The sequence below is a fragment of the Polypterus senegalus genome, chromosome 3, assembly GCF_016835505.1.
Source record: "Polypterus senegalus isolate Bchr_013 chromosome 3, ASM1683550v1, whole genome shotgun sequence".
Lineage (NCBI taxonomy): Eukaryota > Metazoa > Chordata > Cladistia > Polypteriformes > Polypteridae > Polypterus > Polypterus senegalus.
In genome coordinates this window covers 82,279,423-82,297,299 of record NC_053156.1, presented here as the reverse complement: position 1 = coordinate 82,297,299, position 17,877 = coordinate 82,279,423, and positions in this window count along the sequence as shown.

The window sequence follows — 17,877 nt, the reverse complement described above, 5'->3', positions numbered from 1 at the left end:
CCTAACTACAGGGTCACAGGGGTCTGCTGGAGCCAATCCCAGCCAACACAGGGTGCAAGGCAGGAACAAATCGCCAGCCCACCGCAGAGGTTTACAACAGTGTAAATAAAACACAGCCAATCAAATTAGCATAGATAGATAGATAGATAGCTGTAAGCAGCTCTGGCGGGTGCCTGGGGTTTCAGGAAGTGTGCTGGGGGCGCATGGGCAGCATGAAACAGTACAGTAAGGTTGAGTTTCATGTGTTATAAACAATACAATTTAATGTTGGATTTTGTGGTTGATGGTTATATTTAAAGACTGAATGTAAAGTGGCATGATTTTGGTTGTGTTTAAACTATGAAGGCTGCCATTTTACTCCTATAACTAAATGGATAAGATGGTTAGACACTGACTTTGACATTGTTGAATTTGTTATATCTGAATTAACCTGAGTCTTCAATAAAGAATAAAAAAAAAGAAGAAATCACTCTTTTTGTGACTGTACAAAATAAGCCTTTCTGAAACATCTTGGTGTTTTACCAACACCCTGTCATGAATGGAGCAGCCCAAGTCGCCGTCCTATGGTTGTTTTTGTCTCATTTTAGTTTACACTTGAATTGAGCAAAAATATTTTTATATAATGGCAGTGAAACTGTGATACATAGAAAGCTGTAAGTAATACTAAAATTACTATTCCTGAAAACTAATACATATTAGTATTAATAGTGGCATAATAACTCATCCTAAATCACCTAATATCTAAACATGCCTTGTCTTTCTATCCCTGGTAGATTTAGCTGAAAGTAATGCTTTCTTGTCAGTATGACTTTTGTCTCTCTTTTAGACATTATTCTAAGTCAGATAACTACACAATTTGAACTTCTAGCTATGTTTCACACCTATCACAATGTCAATTTGTAACATAGTGTTTTCACTCTTTGTTGAGGGAAACCATAGCCCCCAAATAAAATCCACATGAAAACAGCTGAGGGCATTGAGACTGCTGTAGGCATTGCCGGAGTGCCATCACAAAAGTACCTGTTCTTTCTAACTGTCAAGCTCACAACTTCAATATATATTTAAATAACAAATCTTTTGAAATGCTCTGTGTCTTTGACTGTGTTAGTGCTCTCAAGATGTGAACTGTGGTTAAGCAGCAACTGTTTCACCAGTCTGCTTTAATAAATACTCCGTGCAATAACAGAAACTGCTACACGGTATATAGCAGCAGACAAAGGCTATGTCTTTATGGCCAATATGTGAGTAACAGTCCATCTATTAGATGAGGTAATTTCAGAGGCACTCACAATGCTTTAGCCTTTTATTACTTCTTTTTATTAGAAAAAGATTTAGAAGTATATAAAGGAAAACATTTCTTTTATTATAGCAGGGTCTGGCAGAGAGAAGACAGGATAATATAAAGTATTTATTTTAGAAAAGAAGGGTGAAATTTTTTTTTTGTCACTTGTCTCTACTGTCTAATATTTACAATAGTTATGCCTAGTGAGAGTTCTGAGTTTCTCACCTTTACCTAAAGGAATGTGTGCCTTTAGGTGACAATTTATAAAGTATCCATAATTATGAAAACCTTTTTTTATTGTCTTAGTAATTCTAAGATAAAGCCATGCCTATTGCAATTTTTTATGAAATTTGATCTGTTTCAAGTTGTAGTATAAACCCCATGTCTTTACTCAGATCCAGTACATGGCATATGCTCTACAACATGATACTAGTAATGAATTATCACATCGCTGTTATTGTTTCTTGTGATTCAAACATTGCTCTCAAACAAATCAAAACTAAAAAAAAAACATTTTTATCTTAATCGGTTTATAAGATAGGAAAAAATATTAATTATTTACTTTTTTTTTTTTTAACTGCTCCTCAGGAAGGTTATGTGATTCAGTGAAGGTAAGAACAGAACTGTCAGCTTTGTGGTTTAAGGGCCAACACCTTAACCACTGCACTACATGCCACGTCCATTTACAGAAGACCTGGGGGCTCATGTATAAACGGTGTGTACGCACATAAATGTTGCGTAAGAGCGTTTCCACGTTCAAATCGCGATGTATAAAATCTACACTTGCCGTAAAGCCACGCACGCTTCCACGGTACCTCATACCCTGTCGTACGGAAGTTCTCCGCTCGGTTTTGCAGACTGGCGGCACCCAGCGTCAAAGCAGTGCTACTGTTCCTGTGTGGTTACCCTTTCTTAGATCCACATCCACGATGACGGCTTTATCAAATACACCGAAATTAATCGCATATCATTCATAAATTTAAGGCATCTGATTGTAATCAACCTGTAACAATATAATGGTGCACAGAATGGCCAAACTATTCCGCTGGCATGGCTGCTTTAACATTGCTAGAGGACCTCGCAAATGGAAGGATTAGAAGAGAACGTGTATTCCGAGATCATGCTGATTTCTTGGCACATGATGATGACTGGCTTCTAAGTTGGTTTAGATTTCCAAGAGTGATCCTCTTGGAGCTCTGTGCTGAACTGGCGGCAGCTTTACAAAGGCAGACTTTGAGGAATTGTGCTCTCCCTGCTTCTTTGCAAGTTTTGTCCACTCTCGGGTTTTTAACCACAGGAGCTTTTCAGCGTGAACTGGCTGACCGATCCAGTATTTCTCAGTCATCACTGAGTCGTGCCATGCCAGCTGTATGGGATGGTATTATCCGCTTGTCAAGCAGATATATAAGATTTCTGTACACTACGGTTCAACAGGCAAACTTCAAAGCGCAATTTGCAGCAATATCCGGTTTTCCCAATGTAATCAGAGCAGTTGACTGCACACACATTGCTATAAAGGCACCGTCACAGAATTAATTTTTTTATGTGAATAGAAAGCATTTTCACTATATTAATGTGCAAATCATCAGTGATGTGAAAATGCGCCTCACTAATGTTGTGAGATGGCCTGGCTGAACTCATGATTCATTCATCCTGAGACATAGTAGTGTGGGGGACAAACTTGAAAATGGTGCTGTGCGTAATGGCTGGCTTCTCATTTATTACCTTTTTGGTTACAGTTGTATGTTATCTGTACGATGTAACCATATAACATGATTATTCCAGTGACAGTGGGTACCCGCTGAAGACGTCTCTCCTCACTCCTCACGCCATCCCACTGACTGAACAAGAGCGACGTTATACTGACTGCCACTCGGGCTCGGGCGGTGGTAGAACGTACTATAGGGCAGCTTAAGGGCCTGGATAAGACTGGTGGAGTACTGCTCTATAGTCCACAGAAAGTGTGTCGCATCCTGCAAGCATGTAGCATTCTACATAATATGGCACTCATTCGTAACTTGCCCGTACCTGAAGAGATCTGGTAAGATGAACCTGATCCTGGACCACCAAATGATCAGCCACACCAAACAGCATTACAATGTCGAATGAATGTAATTAACAGAATGTAAAAACAGGTAAGCAGATGCATCATTTATTTTTTCACAAATTCAGTTAATTTTAGGTTAATTCTTAGTTCATTGGCTACATCCCGTTGTACATTGGCCATATCTCTCACCGCATCCACCAATGCATTTTGATATTCTAGAACTTTTTCAGTCAGCACACGGCCAGATGATCGCCCACCAGTTTCCGAGGCAGGGGTGTGTGAGCAGCCAGCACCCGGAGATGTGGTCGGCACAGAAGCAGCACCAACATTGCCCAGAACCATTTCCTCAGCATTGGGGTCAGCTTTTGTACTATTGTCTAGAAGTAAATAAACAGTAATTAATACCTGATTGTTTGTCTTATTACTCATGCAAATTATTTACACGAGTATGGATCATGGTAATCAAAAAGAAATAAAAACTCACCGGCACCTGCGGTGTTGTCAGAATCTCCCTCCCCCGCTGGTAAAATGCCGGCAATGAGTGTGTCGCCAATAATTGCTGCAACTCACTGCTCAAACGGCGTGAGCTACGGGGGTTCAGTACCTCCTCAAGTGGAGCGAACATGCAGACGGTGAGCTGCGACTCTCCTTTTCACTGCAACTTTGATGTCTGACCACTTCTTTTTTAATTCGGTCACAGTACAATTTTCTGCTCCAGCACTCTTGACTGCGTCCGCCACGCTATGCCACTCCATCAATTTCCTTTTTGTTGCTAATGCCACTTCCTAAGTTACTAAATAAAACATTTTTCCTGGCCTCTATTTCAGCTAGCAGGACCTCCATTTTACGTTCGCTGAAGTTTTTTTTTATGTTGTCTCCTGTGCTTTCACCATTGTCTTTCTGAAGGGCTAAAGGTAAGGGGCTATTTATATTGATTTGCATATTCAAAGAGGCGTAATTCTGGGAGGAGTTGGGGTGGGGCAGCAGGCGCGTGCACGTGCGTTAATTTCCACGCTGACCGGGATTTATGTAGCGGAAGAACGTGGAAGTTGGCGAACGAACAGATTCCTGCACATTTTGGCTTTTTTGCGCTTACGTCATGTTATAGTGCGAATTCTACGTACGCCGTTATGCATGAGGCCCCTGAAAACTTCACATCTAATTCAATCCTTCTTCAGCAAGTAAAAATAAAAAGAGCTGTTAGTGTAATCTCCTTAATTTAAGAAAAATAGAAAAGACACAGAAATGAAATAAGCACAATAAGAATGTTTCCAAATTGCATGTTTGAGTAGAAATAAAAGCTTCACACATTCCAACAACACAAGTTCACAAGAGCAGCTTAATCTCCAGAGTTGCTTCAGTTAATGTAATAGAGGTCTTTTTAACTGCAACAAATTAACATGCCGTGCTTTCCACTTTTTTTTTCAAATGGCAGTTCTAATTAGTTCCACTCAAGAAAAATTTGACTTCTGTGCAGTGTCACATATGTACAATTGAGAGACAGTTCACGGGCCTAAATCAGTGTGATTATCAGCAGGACCAAAGGCTAGCAATGTCAGCTAACACTTGTTCTCTTTCCTCCTCTGCAGACCATCAGAAGGCAGTCCCACCTGATGACCTCACTTCTGGCTCCACCTCTCCTGACCTCATTTCCTGTCCTGACCATATTTAACCTCCATCTTGTCTGTTACAATTCAGTTTGCATTGAGCTCAGTCTGAAAAGACATTATTTTTGTACTTTCATTGATTGATTTTCAAGTATATGGGGTGACTGCCCCAAACCTTTGTTTTTGTCTTTGTGATTTTTTATAGCAGTCAGGTTTTGAAGTGATCCCTTAGATATTAACTAAGGGATTAACTCAAGTACTGCAGCTCTCACTTGGTAATTCGTTACCACAACACAGATTGTTAAAGGTTAAAGAATAGCTCCTTAATTCCTGCTAGATGGAAATACACTGCTAGAAAATGAAATATTTACAGCAGTTATAAAAATGACATTATTATGTATATGTGCTGTCATTGAGTACTGAATGAATTTTTATAACATGTAGCAAGAGAAGTTAAGTGCCACTTCTCCCCATCCAGTCACCTACACTATATGCCGTCATTCTAATTAAAGGCAACTGCAGTTCACACAATAAAGGCACAGTTCAGACATGAATTACCTTCTAAATGTTTAGACTCCTGTCTTGTAATAGACCGATGTTTTCTGCCTTGTGTCTGAAGCTACTGGAATAGGCTATAATTCGTGTGACAATGAATTGGACAAAGAGAGCACAGAAATTGAATAGAAGAATAATAAGACTTTCTTTTAGTGAAAAGTTTGTTTATTTTTTTTTACTCATCAGCCTGAAGAACATGCTAGAGAAGCCATGTGGCCAATGAGCTGCTTTTGGGTAAACCTACAGAGGACACAGACGTCCTTTTTAATTTCACTCCCATACATCCTCATGGTTGGCACTTTGACTCTATTAGTTAGAATAAGAGAAGACTGCTATTCTGGTACTTTGTAGTTGTGTGAGTAACTCTCTTCTTTCCTCAAGGGATGATCTTGGCACAACAGCACAACTTTCTGGGCAAAGTTACAATAATTTTCAGCTTTTTCCTCTTGCCAATGTGTTTTGACCTTAGCGTGATATGTTCTTACTAATTTATATGAAGAAGAACACTGGAAATACCCTTTGGATCTTTTGTTACAATGAGCTTTCCAAATTAACTGTAGTCATGCAGATTATCTCTTCTGGGTAATAAACTTTTTATACCATTATTTAAGCTCCTAAAATACATTTTCTCAGTAGATACATTATGAGAATAAGGGATTCCCTAATCATTGCACAGAACATTCAAATAACTCAGTGCTTATGATAAGGATTGTTAAATCTATTCTCTTGTCACATAAGAAATTTTATTAAGGTAACAGCTGCAGTTCTCTTTCTTATGCTTTGGATTCATCAGATCAAAAACAGAGTCATTCTTTTCCAAAGCAGCATCGGAAAATACATGTAAACAATGAGGCTTTGGCGTTATAAATTAATTCAAAATGGAAGATTAAAGCAATGAACTTCACATAGCAGTCATCAGGCACCGCATTCTCAGTAATGGATCATTAGGTTTAAAAAGGAACATTTCATATACAGTAACTGATATATCATTTTTTAATATTAAATAACGTTAATAACGTTTACTTACCTTTTTCAATGTCATTCCCACACTGCCCCTACCTGAAATCAAACTTTTTATGCAAAATGAACTATCCTTACAAGCAAAAATGTGGCAATTGATGAAAGATTAATATACTGTATATTTATCAGGGAATATATTATACAGTATTTTCTCTGGCACTCGTGTTTTCCTTTCCTTTACCAGCAAAGAATTCAACGAATTCACTACAAATACTTTATCATACTTTGTAATACGATTGCAGTACCATTACTCTAAAAATCTATCTATTTGGCAGTTTAGTGGCTTTCCACGTTACCTCTAATATTATCTGGTAAGCATCCCTTACAAACTGAATCTCTAGCATTTGCAGTGTTTATAAACTTTTCTGATGTCAATACACTTTCCTTTACCTGAAATGCAGATAGATGGAAACATAGTTGGGGTCAGTTGCAGTGTGCTATGAGCTGGGGATGATCCTGTGCTGATCTGGACTGGGAATGTATTCACAGTAACAAGAGTAACGTTTGGGTTTATTGTTGTGCAGTGTGCCCCAGAGCTGTGGACTCCATTGCAACGGATCAAGATGTTGACTAGGTGCAGTTGCAGTGGGCTTCTTGGAGTCAGAGAAGGGGAACAAAGTTGCATACTAATTTAGACCTTTTGTGAGCAGGTTTAACAGATTTAATATGGTGGGTGATGTTACAAAGTGAATTCCAAACACATCAGACAGACTATTAAAACATCCATCCATCCATCCATTATTCAACCCGCTATATCCTAACTACAGGGTCATGGGGGTCTGCTGGAGCCAATCCCAGCCAACACAGGGTGCAAGGCAGCAACAAACCTCGGGCAGGGTGCCAGCCCACTGCAGACTATTAAAACATGAAAATGTAATGTTTTTAATTTAATTAAGAAATGTTATTAATTAGTAATGTTAAGATTTGGCCTCTGGCTTAAATTAAATACATTTTTGAATTTGTTTTTAAATTAAACTGAAGAGATGCTGCTGTCAACGTAGACCTGTGTACCAGCCTGCCTCAGTGACCTACCAGTCGTACTGTCAACTTAAGAAATGAGTGTAAAACATCTGATGGTTGCCCAAGTCTATAACATCTCAGAATATAAGACACTCTGAAGAATGTAAAGTGGAAGATATTAAACTGGTAACACTGCGACCACCACTGTATAAAGAGTCTCATTACACCCTATCAGAAGAACTGCTCATCAAAAAATGAAAAGAACAAAAGGGTGAATGTCTGGAGCAAGGATAAAAGTGCAGTGGTAGCGCTGCTGCCTCGCAGTTAGGAGACCTGGGTTCGCTTCCCGGGTCCTCCCTGCGTGGAGTTTGCATGTTCTCCCCGTGTCTGCGTGGGTTTCCTCCGGGCGCTCCGGTTTCCTCCCACAATCCAAAGACATGCAGGTTAGGTGGATTGGCGATTCTAAATTGGCCCTAGTGTGTGCTTGGTGTGTTTGTGTGTGTCCTGCGGGGGGTTGGCACCCTGCCCAGGATTGGTTCCTGCCTTGTGCCCTGTGTTGGCTGGGATTGGCTCCAGCAGACCCCTGTGACCCTGTGTTCGGATTCAGCGGGTTAGACGATGGATGGATGGATGGATGGATAAAAGTTTCAAGCTGACTGGAGAGGGAAGAGGTGAAGATGTGGAGCTAGGATAAAAGTAAGGTGGAAAGAATTCAGACCTGACTTGACCTCATATAATGAGAAAAGTACAATTGCTTTCATAGAAAAGGTGTTTGAGAGACTGGAGATTTTTGAGAATGTGCAAATGATGAAAAAGGAGCATGATACAATTAAAACTAAAATCTGTGATTAAGACATTGACATGTGAATTGAATTCATCCATGTCACTGCCCAGGAAAGTAAGATACATCATCCTTACTGACTCGGCAACAGAAAGAATTCTATGTGTACCAAAATCGTAATAATGAATTATTCTGAATGCTGGTGACTTAAAACAAGAATTCAAGATTCTATTAGTCATGTTCCATTTGTGAACACTACAAGCTGGACTTGATCTATCCAAATATTAATGACTTTAAATATAAAACTGGTGTACAATCTGAGCAGGTCTGACCTCCTCTTACTGCCACCTACAAGACTGTTATTGATGGCAGCAGCCTGATGTTTTTATGTGTGTTTGGGAGGATGTTGTTTCTTTTAGTTGCATTTATTTATTTCAGAGAAATTTATTAAACCTTTAATGTCCTCTTATGGACAATATATGTATATATTCTGATCTAATGAGGTATGCACTTATATGGAATTAAAAAAATAGGAAACCATCTTTATCTATAATACGCTACCGTGGCTGTTCGTTTGTCTGTCCAGGATATTAAATCACCTGTAGTTTGCAAACTGTTTGACCTATTGACCTGAAACTTGGTACACATATACTACGTGATGTCTACTATCAGCTCTCATGGTGATGATTGACCTCCAAGGTTATTCCTCTTTTTATTTTTAATTTATTTTATTTAGAATCAACTCTCGGCAGTGGCCAGCAGGGCGGCCGTGTGGCACATGCATACGAGCGCCATTCTCATTTCCTACCATCTTCGCCGTCACTTCCTCTACCTCTTCATATCTTAAGTCATTCTTGAGGCAGACTGAAGACTTAATTGCCAACTTAAATGAAAAATTAAGGAAAACGTACTAAGTAATTGCAACACAAACACTGACTTGATCAGTTTTAACGTGAAAAGATGCAGATGACAGAAGAGAAGCAGCGGGCCGCTAGGGTGGAGAAAAGAAGAGCTGCTCAGGAAGCAGCAAGCGCATCAACCTCTGAGCAAACGAATGCTAAACATACAGACAAAGAGTATGAAAACCATGAACGCTCAAGTCAAGTGTATTCACTGCACATTATCATGCAGTGCGCCATTACTGGTATTTTATATTTAGATTTGGACTGAGGTGTAGTGTGATACTGAATCAAAAAAATTGTGTCAGTGCCAAAACCACAAGTGATGCATAAAAAAATCTATTTTGAGTAATATATGAAATAGAAAAATATGGATCAACCTACATTTAACCATTAATCTTCACCATTGCTTGAAGTTGAAACAAATAAATGTGGCTACTCTTGTGTTTATGTTGGCTTCTTGGTACTCCTCCTGATTTGTTGCAAATTTTACATGATTTCCTAATTAAGTCCCCCTTGGAGTTTTTATGATATACATACATTAGATCAGACAGCTCGCGGGCTGGGGGGTCCTCGTCAAGGTCAGAGCTGGGGATGTCGGAATGTCATCCCGAAAAACAGAATAAGGAGAACACGCCGTAGCAGCGCATAAGAGCCCACTTCAAGGCCTTATCTTCAGTAAAATGACAGAGAGTCAGTGTGCCTAATTAAGAAAATGCTCAGCCGCCAGTTCAGATAGTGCACATTGAAAGATGCTGTCAGTTTCTTTCTATGCTGTATTACTTTGGACCATTGTAAAGAGAGTTTTGCAAGTGTCCCTTAGCACTGATATCTCTTACAAAATGTATCATATAGAGCTTGTGCTTTACTGTAAAGACTGTGCTGTGATTATTTTATACGCTTTGCTGACTGTAGGATTAATTCAGCTATTAGAAAAAGCTGGGCACACATAGTGAATGACAACTTCTATTATCTACATAATTGGGAAATGATTTGCAGAGAGATAATTATGCTTCAGACATGATTCTATAATGTGTACAGTACCTCTCAACGACATTACTTTCTATATATGGATTTCAGTGCCTTTTATATGCTTGAGGTGAATAACTTTAGAAAAAACATCTCAGCTCTGGCAGGCAAATAAGCCAAACACAATTTTTTGGTCTGATTTTTGGATCCTAAAATGCTTGGCTTATCCTCAAGCATATACTGTAATTCATTTCTTCCCTTTTGCTACCTACTAAACAAAATCCTACGACTTTAGTCTTCTGAAGATGCTTTTCAAATGAGACTTGTTGCCTGCAGCACTTATAGCTCTATTGGTTTGTCCGCTAACATTTCATCTTTCAAAAGCCCGCTTGCTTATCTGTCTGCTTCTAAAGCTTCTACTGTTTTCATAGTCATCAAAATTTTGAGTATATAAAAATTTATAACAATGCAAGGAGGCATCTTTGTCTCAAACCACATCGGATTTTCATGTTTCCAACTTTTTGACTTTTCTATGCATTTAACACTAGTTGTTCTGAGGAACTGTGGTGGGTTGGCTCCCTGCCCGGGGTTTGTTCCTGCCTTGCACCCTATGTTGGCTGGGATTGGCTCCAGCAGACCCCCATGACCCTGTGTTAGGATATTGCAGGTTGGACAATGACTGACTGACTGTTCTGCTGAAAAAGAATGGAGAAGGCAGAGTTAATGTTTTATGAATGACCAGGAGAAGGAAAAAACAGAATTAAGATCAAAAGGTTATGTGTCAGGATATCAAAACAAACACAAAACTACCAAGTATAATACATTAAACAAAAGCAAATGTTGACATACCACACAAAAGACTTAGCCCCATAGTACATAAACACACACTCCAAGCACCACAAAAAGCTTCTTTGAGAATCCACAATCTTGGACACAGCAGACTGCATTCCACTATTTTAAAAACCTTTTTGGGCAATGACATCACAGCTCATGAAGTCAGGGTCAGTTGACCCAAAATAGCTGATTTAGTCACAACCAGTATAACACCAAAACATAAAAGATTTCAAATTAAATAGGAATAACAATAATAACAATTCGTAACACCTTAAAAATGAAAAGATTATTGAAAAACAGGTGTAAAAAAATGAAATCTGCAGTTTAAAATCCCAGAATCATAACATTAGTCTTTCTTCATTTCCAACATTCATTGTAGCTTGTTAATGATATTTAAATTTTATTCTTTCCACTTTGTTATTCCCTTGACGTTATATTAATTCTTTTAATGTGTGCAATCCTTAATTACTTTCAATTTCTTTTGCTCATTACAGCTTCTGTCATCCCTTAATGTTGACTTATCTCAAATAGCATTTTACCGCTTCAACATGGTAGCTCAGCACCCACATTTTACATGACTTTTGTTTTTCTGTAGTACTTTGAGCAGCAACTCCAGCCCTTATCTTTCTGTTTTTGAAATCTAAACAATCCTTCTATGACCTTGACTATCCTCTTTCATTTGCTGTCTTTATATTTGTCACTAATATTATGTTGGTAATGTATGTTGGCTAATCTCATTTTCATATACTATCAAGTTTATTAATGTCACTTTGAAAAATGTTCATTGGGATTATTACACAAATAACTGTAAATGAATTATCTTTATTTTACATACTGTACACTAGTGTCTTTTTCCATAAGTACAGAGTACACAGTACAACTGCTCAGAGTCACAAAGTGGGACAATGGCAGGAGCTCAACTGGCATCTTGAGGTTTCCAGTTCACTTCACACTGCCTGGAGTTAGCTTGGAAGTAGCCACATGTCTACTGGTTCAACTTAGCATTGTGGAACCTTATAATTTTACTAGCAAAGATTTTGTAAGAACTGATTGCAAGGGAATTGAAGAATTACTGTACATTAGGCTGACATGTCCATTATTTTTGTCTTCTACGCTCATTTCCTTAATTAATAGCAGAATAACCAGGAAACAGAAACTATTACAAATGACACTCAGTGCCTTATAAATGATAAAGAATTGTGTATTTTATGGGACCACAATAATAACTGCATTGCCATGATCTTGTTTTAAAGCATTGTGATTCAATTTTGTTTTATTGTGTAAATAATTTATATTCATTTTTTGTATGTAAATATTGTATTTTTGCAGTTATCATATTATTATAGTAAATATGTGTAAGCCTTATGTCATTAAAAGGGCTATAAAAGAAATAAATTAAATTGCCCTGAACGGAAATGTGTCACGGATGGAATTTTATTTTCCCAGATATTTATTCTACTGCCTTCCTGCCCCTTGTTTCACTTATATTTTTACAAAAAACTAGTAGTGCTCTATACTTGTCATTTTGACCAACCTTGTCATCAATGACTTTGCAAATCAATTCATAATATTTATTAGGAGAAGCACCTATAATGTAAATGTCTTATTTCTACTGTTCTTCCTCACTGATTTTTAAACCAAGTGTCATTAACTGCAACGTGCTCCAGGACAAGAGTTCAGGCTGCTAAACGGCAGACATTTCAGTATTTCAAAGGAAAGAACCGAAAGAGACAGGATGCCAGTGACAACAGTTTAAGTCCTTGATATAAAATTCTTTTTGCTACAGCTGAAAGGGAAAGAGCTGCATTTAGTTGGAATAAAAGAAACACACAGTAATTGAAATACTGCAACAAAGGACACTCTGAAACGTAGGGCCAAGCCAACATGATATAATAGATATCAAAGCATATAATGCTAATAAACTTTTATTGCAGCTTCATAAGGACTAATGGTCTTTTAAAAGTGTTATGCGGCTTTTAGACCTGGAGACTCGACACAGAAAACATCTGGTGAGCTGGTTGTTCAGTAGCAGCTGATGGCTGCAGAATTAATAACTCTTACTGAAATACAACATCATTTATTAAAATGCTCAAAAAGGTTTACTCATTGCACTGTAATGTAGAAATGCCAAAGCTATTTTTAAAACTTCTTGTAAAAGTTTAAACAGTTACTGCTTAATCACTTTTTGTGAACCAAGTCCAATGCAGGGTGGTTTGGGCTCCATTCCAGAGGCGGTCAATTTCTCTTCTAAGTTTGTATGTTTTTTCTGGATTATCTCCATGTTTAACTGCAATATCCCGAATATTTTGTATGAAATTGTCACTCTAAATAGGTATGGTTTGAGTAAATGTGCCCAGTGGATGACTGGAACCAGTGCTGCCAGGATATATTGTATTGTACTGTATTGGAGGTAAGTTTGGAAAATGACATTCCACCACTATTTTAATAGGCTAAAATATAGTTTGTTGCCCTTTATTTATAAATAACATTAATAATTGAAATTTTTCTTCTAAGCTTTTTGGGGGGAGACTACAAAATAGACAGAGACAGTGTCAATGGAAGAGTGCTTTTGGAACACAGTTTGGTATCTATGACATCCTTTAGACATTCAGGTGGCTCACTGCAGTTTTAAAAACCTGATTCATTCTTGAATGAGATGGTGGTCCTGCTAAAAGTCTTTGTCAAATTGTTCCTCTGCATGACTGTTCTGGGCAATTAGTGAGGCTGTGTTAAGACTGATGCTCGAGTGAGCTACAGCAAGATGGCAAAAGTGTGGGTTACAGAGTTTCTGGCCACATGATTATTAAAATCAGACTTCCTCAGCAGGTCTGTCAGCCATGGTGTTGCTACTCTGGAAACAAGATGATGCAACCATCTCAGGCTGGTCACAGAAGATGGTCACAGATTTCTGGTTGGTCCATGACTGAACATATCTTGTTGTCTGGACCTGTGGGACATGCATAGAGCATTCAATTCTGTATCGAATCAAGAAGGTGGAAGTTGGTGAATGCTGCACCATCCTACAGAAGAAAGCTTTACTTAATGGTTGCCCAACCAATTTTTTATGGTACCAGCTGGATGTAGAGAGGTAACACAGAAGAGACTGTTGATGCACCAAACTGTGGTAACAGCTATGGATCTGGTGGGACTTCCCATGACAGGAAGCTGTTGTTACAAGAGATAGAATGGTCTCCTTAGCCAGGGGGACAAGGGCATGATGAGATGTCTTGGTTTGCCAGGCCTGGTTAATCGTGAGGACTTTGTCTTTCTAGCATTAAAATGAACACTCAAAGATGCTGTTCTTTCAGAGAACAGTATTTATTCAGTAGGTCAGCAACATCACAGCAGTCAGACTTGACCAGGATTACTTGTTGTAAAAACATTGAGATGACACCTCATCTTGGTGAATGACGTCATTTATCAATACCATGAAAAGAGGCACACTGCCTTGGAGCAAACCTCCCTTCATGAGATGAGTTGATATCTTCTGCTCTGAAATAACAACTGATCAATACAAATTGATGACGGAACTGCTCAACCAGCTACCCATTTCAGGCATACTTCAGCATTACCTGCCTTGAGCCTAACCAATAGAACTTGATGCCACAAATAGTGGAATCTACACAAGATGTCCAGTGCAATAACTGTGATAACCACATCTGATGTATCTGTCCTCTGATAAAGAAGTATATTAATTATACTGTTGAGTGACTGGGTTGGAAGCCATAGTAGTGCTCAGAGGTGAGATGGATTTGATAGAGATGAGCTTGGAGATCACTGAGACAATTGCTTGGATCCACTTCTGAGCTACTTTTGACCTGGCGACACATGCACAATTTTCTACCCAGCTAGTTTTTAAGTAGATTGAAGATGACACAGCTGGCTAAAAGCTGGTCAAAGTTCTGCAGCAGGTAACTTTAGCATATGTGGACCAATCCTGTCAGGTCCAGTGAATTTTGCATTTCAGGCCTCTGAGTAATAAACAAACAAACTCATGGTGTTGATATTTTGAAGGCAGGTATTAGTAAGGTAGTCCATATGTGGATCATCTCATCTGTCTATGTCAAGGGTAGCATTCACTGTAAGATTATTGTTGATGAGGCCACCAGTAGAGCAGTAAAGCTGCTGTTGGAGCTGCCAGACTTCCTCCCTCCCTCCCAATCAATTGCTTTTCTTTTCTTTTCTTGTTTTTTTGTTTGTTTGCTTGTTTACTTGTTTTTTGTATCCCAATGTTAAGCCACTTTCAACTATGGAAAGACACAACATAACATTCTCAAACCCAATGGATGCAATTCAGGTTCATTGAGGGCCATATTGAGTGTGTATTGGATGAAGAACCCATCCATTGCAAGGCAAACTCACACAGACATACCCGCGCAAACTCATACAGGGTCAATGTGGAAGTGTCAGTTAACCTAACCCTAAATGCTGCTCAGTCTAATTGGGATTACAGTGGACAAGAGCCTATCCCAGCAGCACTAAGTGCAACACCGGAACCAGCTCTGCATAGGGAATCACTTCATCACAAAACCTAGTCAAGGACACACCAACACTCTCACTTTGGGCCACCTATTTGTCAGTTGTTACCTTTGCCCACTCATCTCTGAAATGCTATGAAACCCAAGGAAACCCACAGAAAGAAACTTTGCATAGAAAGTGGCCACAAAAAGGATATGGGCACAGGATGATGGATCATGTGGCAGACAGTGACAAATAACCACTGTATTATTATTGTTATTGTTATTATTGTTGTAATTATTGTTAGTATTGTTATTATTATTAAATGTTGAGTGATTTACTTATTCTTCAGTTGTGGTTGATGAATGAGAACAAAACTACATTAAATATGGTAATATTCTGTCATTTTATTAATTTGTGACATTCACCTACCAGAGGACCTAAATGTTCATTTTTGGCATAATAACACTGACCCCACAGGAAACATATGTAAAACCAGGAAGGTGTTTATGGCAGGTAATAATGAGGAAGCAAATTTCCCTGTAACTGCTAATTCAACATGGCATTTCTGGATTTTCGACTTTCTCCAGGAGTGTGTGATCTTCTTAACTGATCACATCTAAAATGCAAGACTACAAAATATTTTTTCAGAATTATTTGGCCCACCTAAATTGGGGCTGATATACTGGACTGTCCAGAAATGTCTTGTCAGTCTGTACCTGGGGGGATTTGTATCGTTTTATTCATTTAGATAATGTATTGTGTTGTAATTCAAGCCTACTGTGTCAGCTGACTGTATTGTCACATATTGGTATTGTTACAGTGAAGATGAGCTCCCTTTTTCTGCTAACTAGGCACTGTACTTTTTCCTTTAGTTTTATAATTTCACAAAATGTTAGGTTTGTAGAGCATTTTATAATGGCCTCTGCACTGTTATTTAAGGTGCAGCACTATGTTAAGACTGATTTGCTAGGCTTTGTGAAAGTGCACTCTGTGACCTTCTCTAAAGGTTCTGGCTAATTGTTGTGTTTCAAATTGTGTGTCACAGCCCCCATACTTCATTACACCATAAATCCTATTCAATACCTTAATCAGGATTATTTTTAAAATCATGAATAACACATTCATACCTCTAAATGTCTCTAAATGATCATTACAGATATCATATCTTTACCTAATCAAAGTTGGCATTTGCTGCTCTTATATCAGAGCCTCCCGTCCGCTTAGTGTTAGCTTTGCCTTTACTTTGATAGGAGCCTCAGTCTGCTTGTCATATTGTGTTTCTGCACAGTTTGCTCCTTATCCATAATTTATAATATCACATTTAACCAGCCAGAGCAGTGTCACGTTTTTCCTTTAGAATTTTCCATTATTTTATGGGGTTTTTTTTTTGTACCTGGCACTTTTTTAGCAGCAGTTAAGATCAGATAGGAAAGGTAGTGTTTATTGCTTCAGTTTTGGGAGAGTAAAAAATACTGTAACAAGTTTAACAATCTCTTTATGTGACAAGAAAAAGCAGCATGTAGAGGAGGGCGGCATAAAGCAAGAGCAAAAAATGTCAATGTAAAAATAGCAGCTCCGATCCGATGATACTGTACTGTCGTGTGTAAACTCTCGGTTGCAAGAGAAAATGACTCCCTTGGAAAACATTCTGATAGACAAAGAAAACCATCTGCTGTATAAAACATGTAATCAGGTGTCAGCCAGGTGACATACTGAAGGCAGATAGACAGGGATATGGAAAGAGGCAGATAGCAACAGAATGTAACCTCAGTTGAGGGCCTTAAAGCTGACCCTCTAATAATAATACAGTAATAATTACATTTACTGTATATTGTGCTTTTGTCACTACTCAAAGCTCTTACATAGACAGAGGAAAAACCACTTCAACCACCACCAATGTGAAGCACCCACCTGGATGATACAATGACCGCCATTATTGCACCAGTAGGCACACCACACTTGTCCTTTTAGGTGTTGAAGAGGTGAGAGAGACAGAGACTGGGGATGTGGCCGTGATGGGCAATCTAGCCAAGACATCAAGAGAAACCCTACACATCTCGAAAGGTTGCCAGGGATCTTTAATAACCATAGAGAGTAGGACCTTGTATTTATGTTACATCCAAAAGATGCCGTCATATTTGCAGCACCGTGGCACTGTCGCTGCACTGGGGCATTAGGATGCACACACAGATCACAGTGTAATCACCCCAACAGAAACCTCAGCTTTTACTAGATGGACTCCATTCCAAGAACTGGCAGGGTGCAAACATGCTTAGCTTCAGGTGGACAACCTGTTCTGAAGTGCAGGGGCTACAATGAAAACTGACACCTATGAGGAATCCCAAGAAACCTCAGCAAAACAACTAGCCCCAACTTGACTTTTATTATTTATTTATTTGTTTCAGTCAGACACATTCATATTCATAGAAAAGATCATGAGCCAAATTAAAATCCAGCTCTAT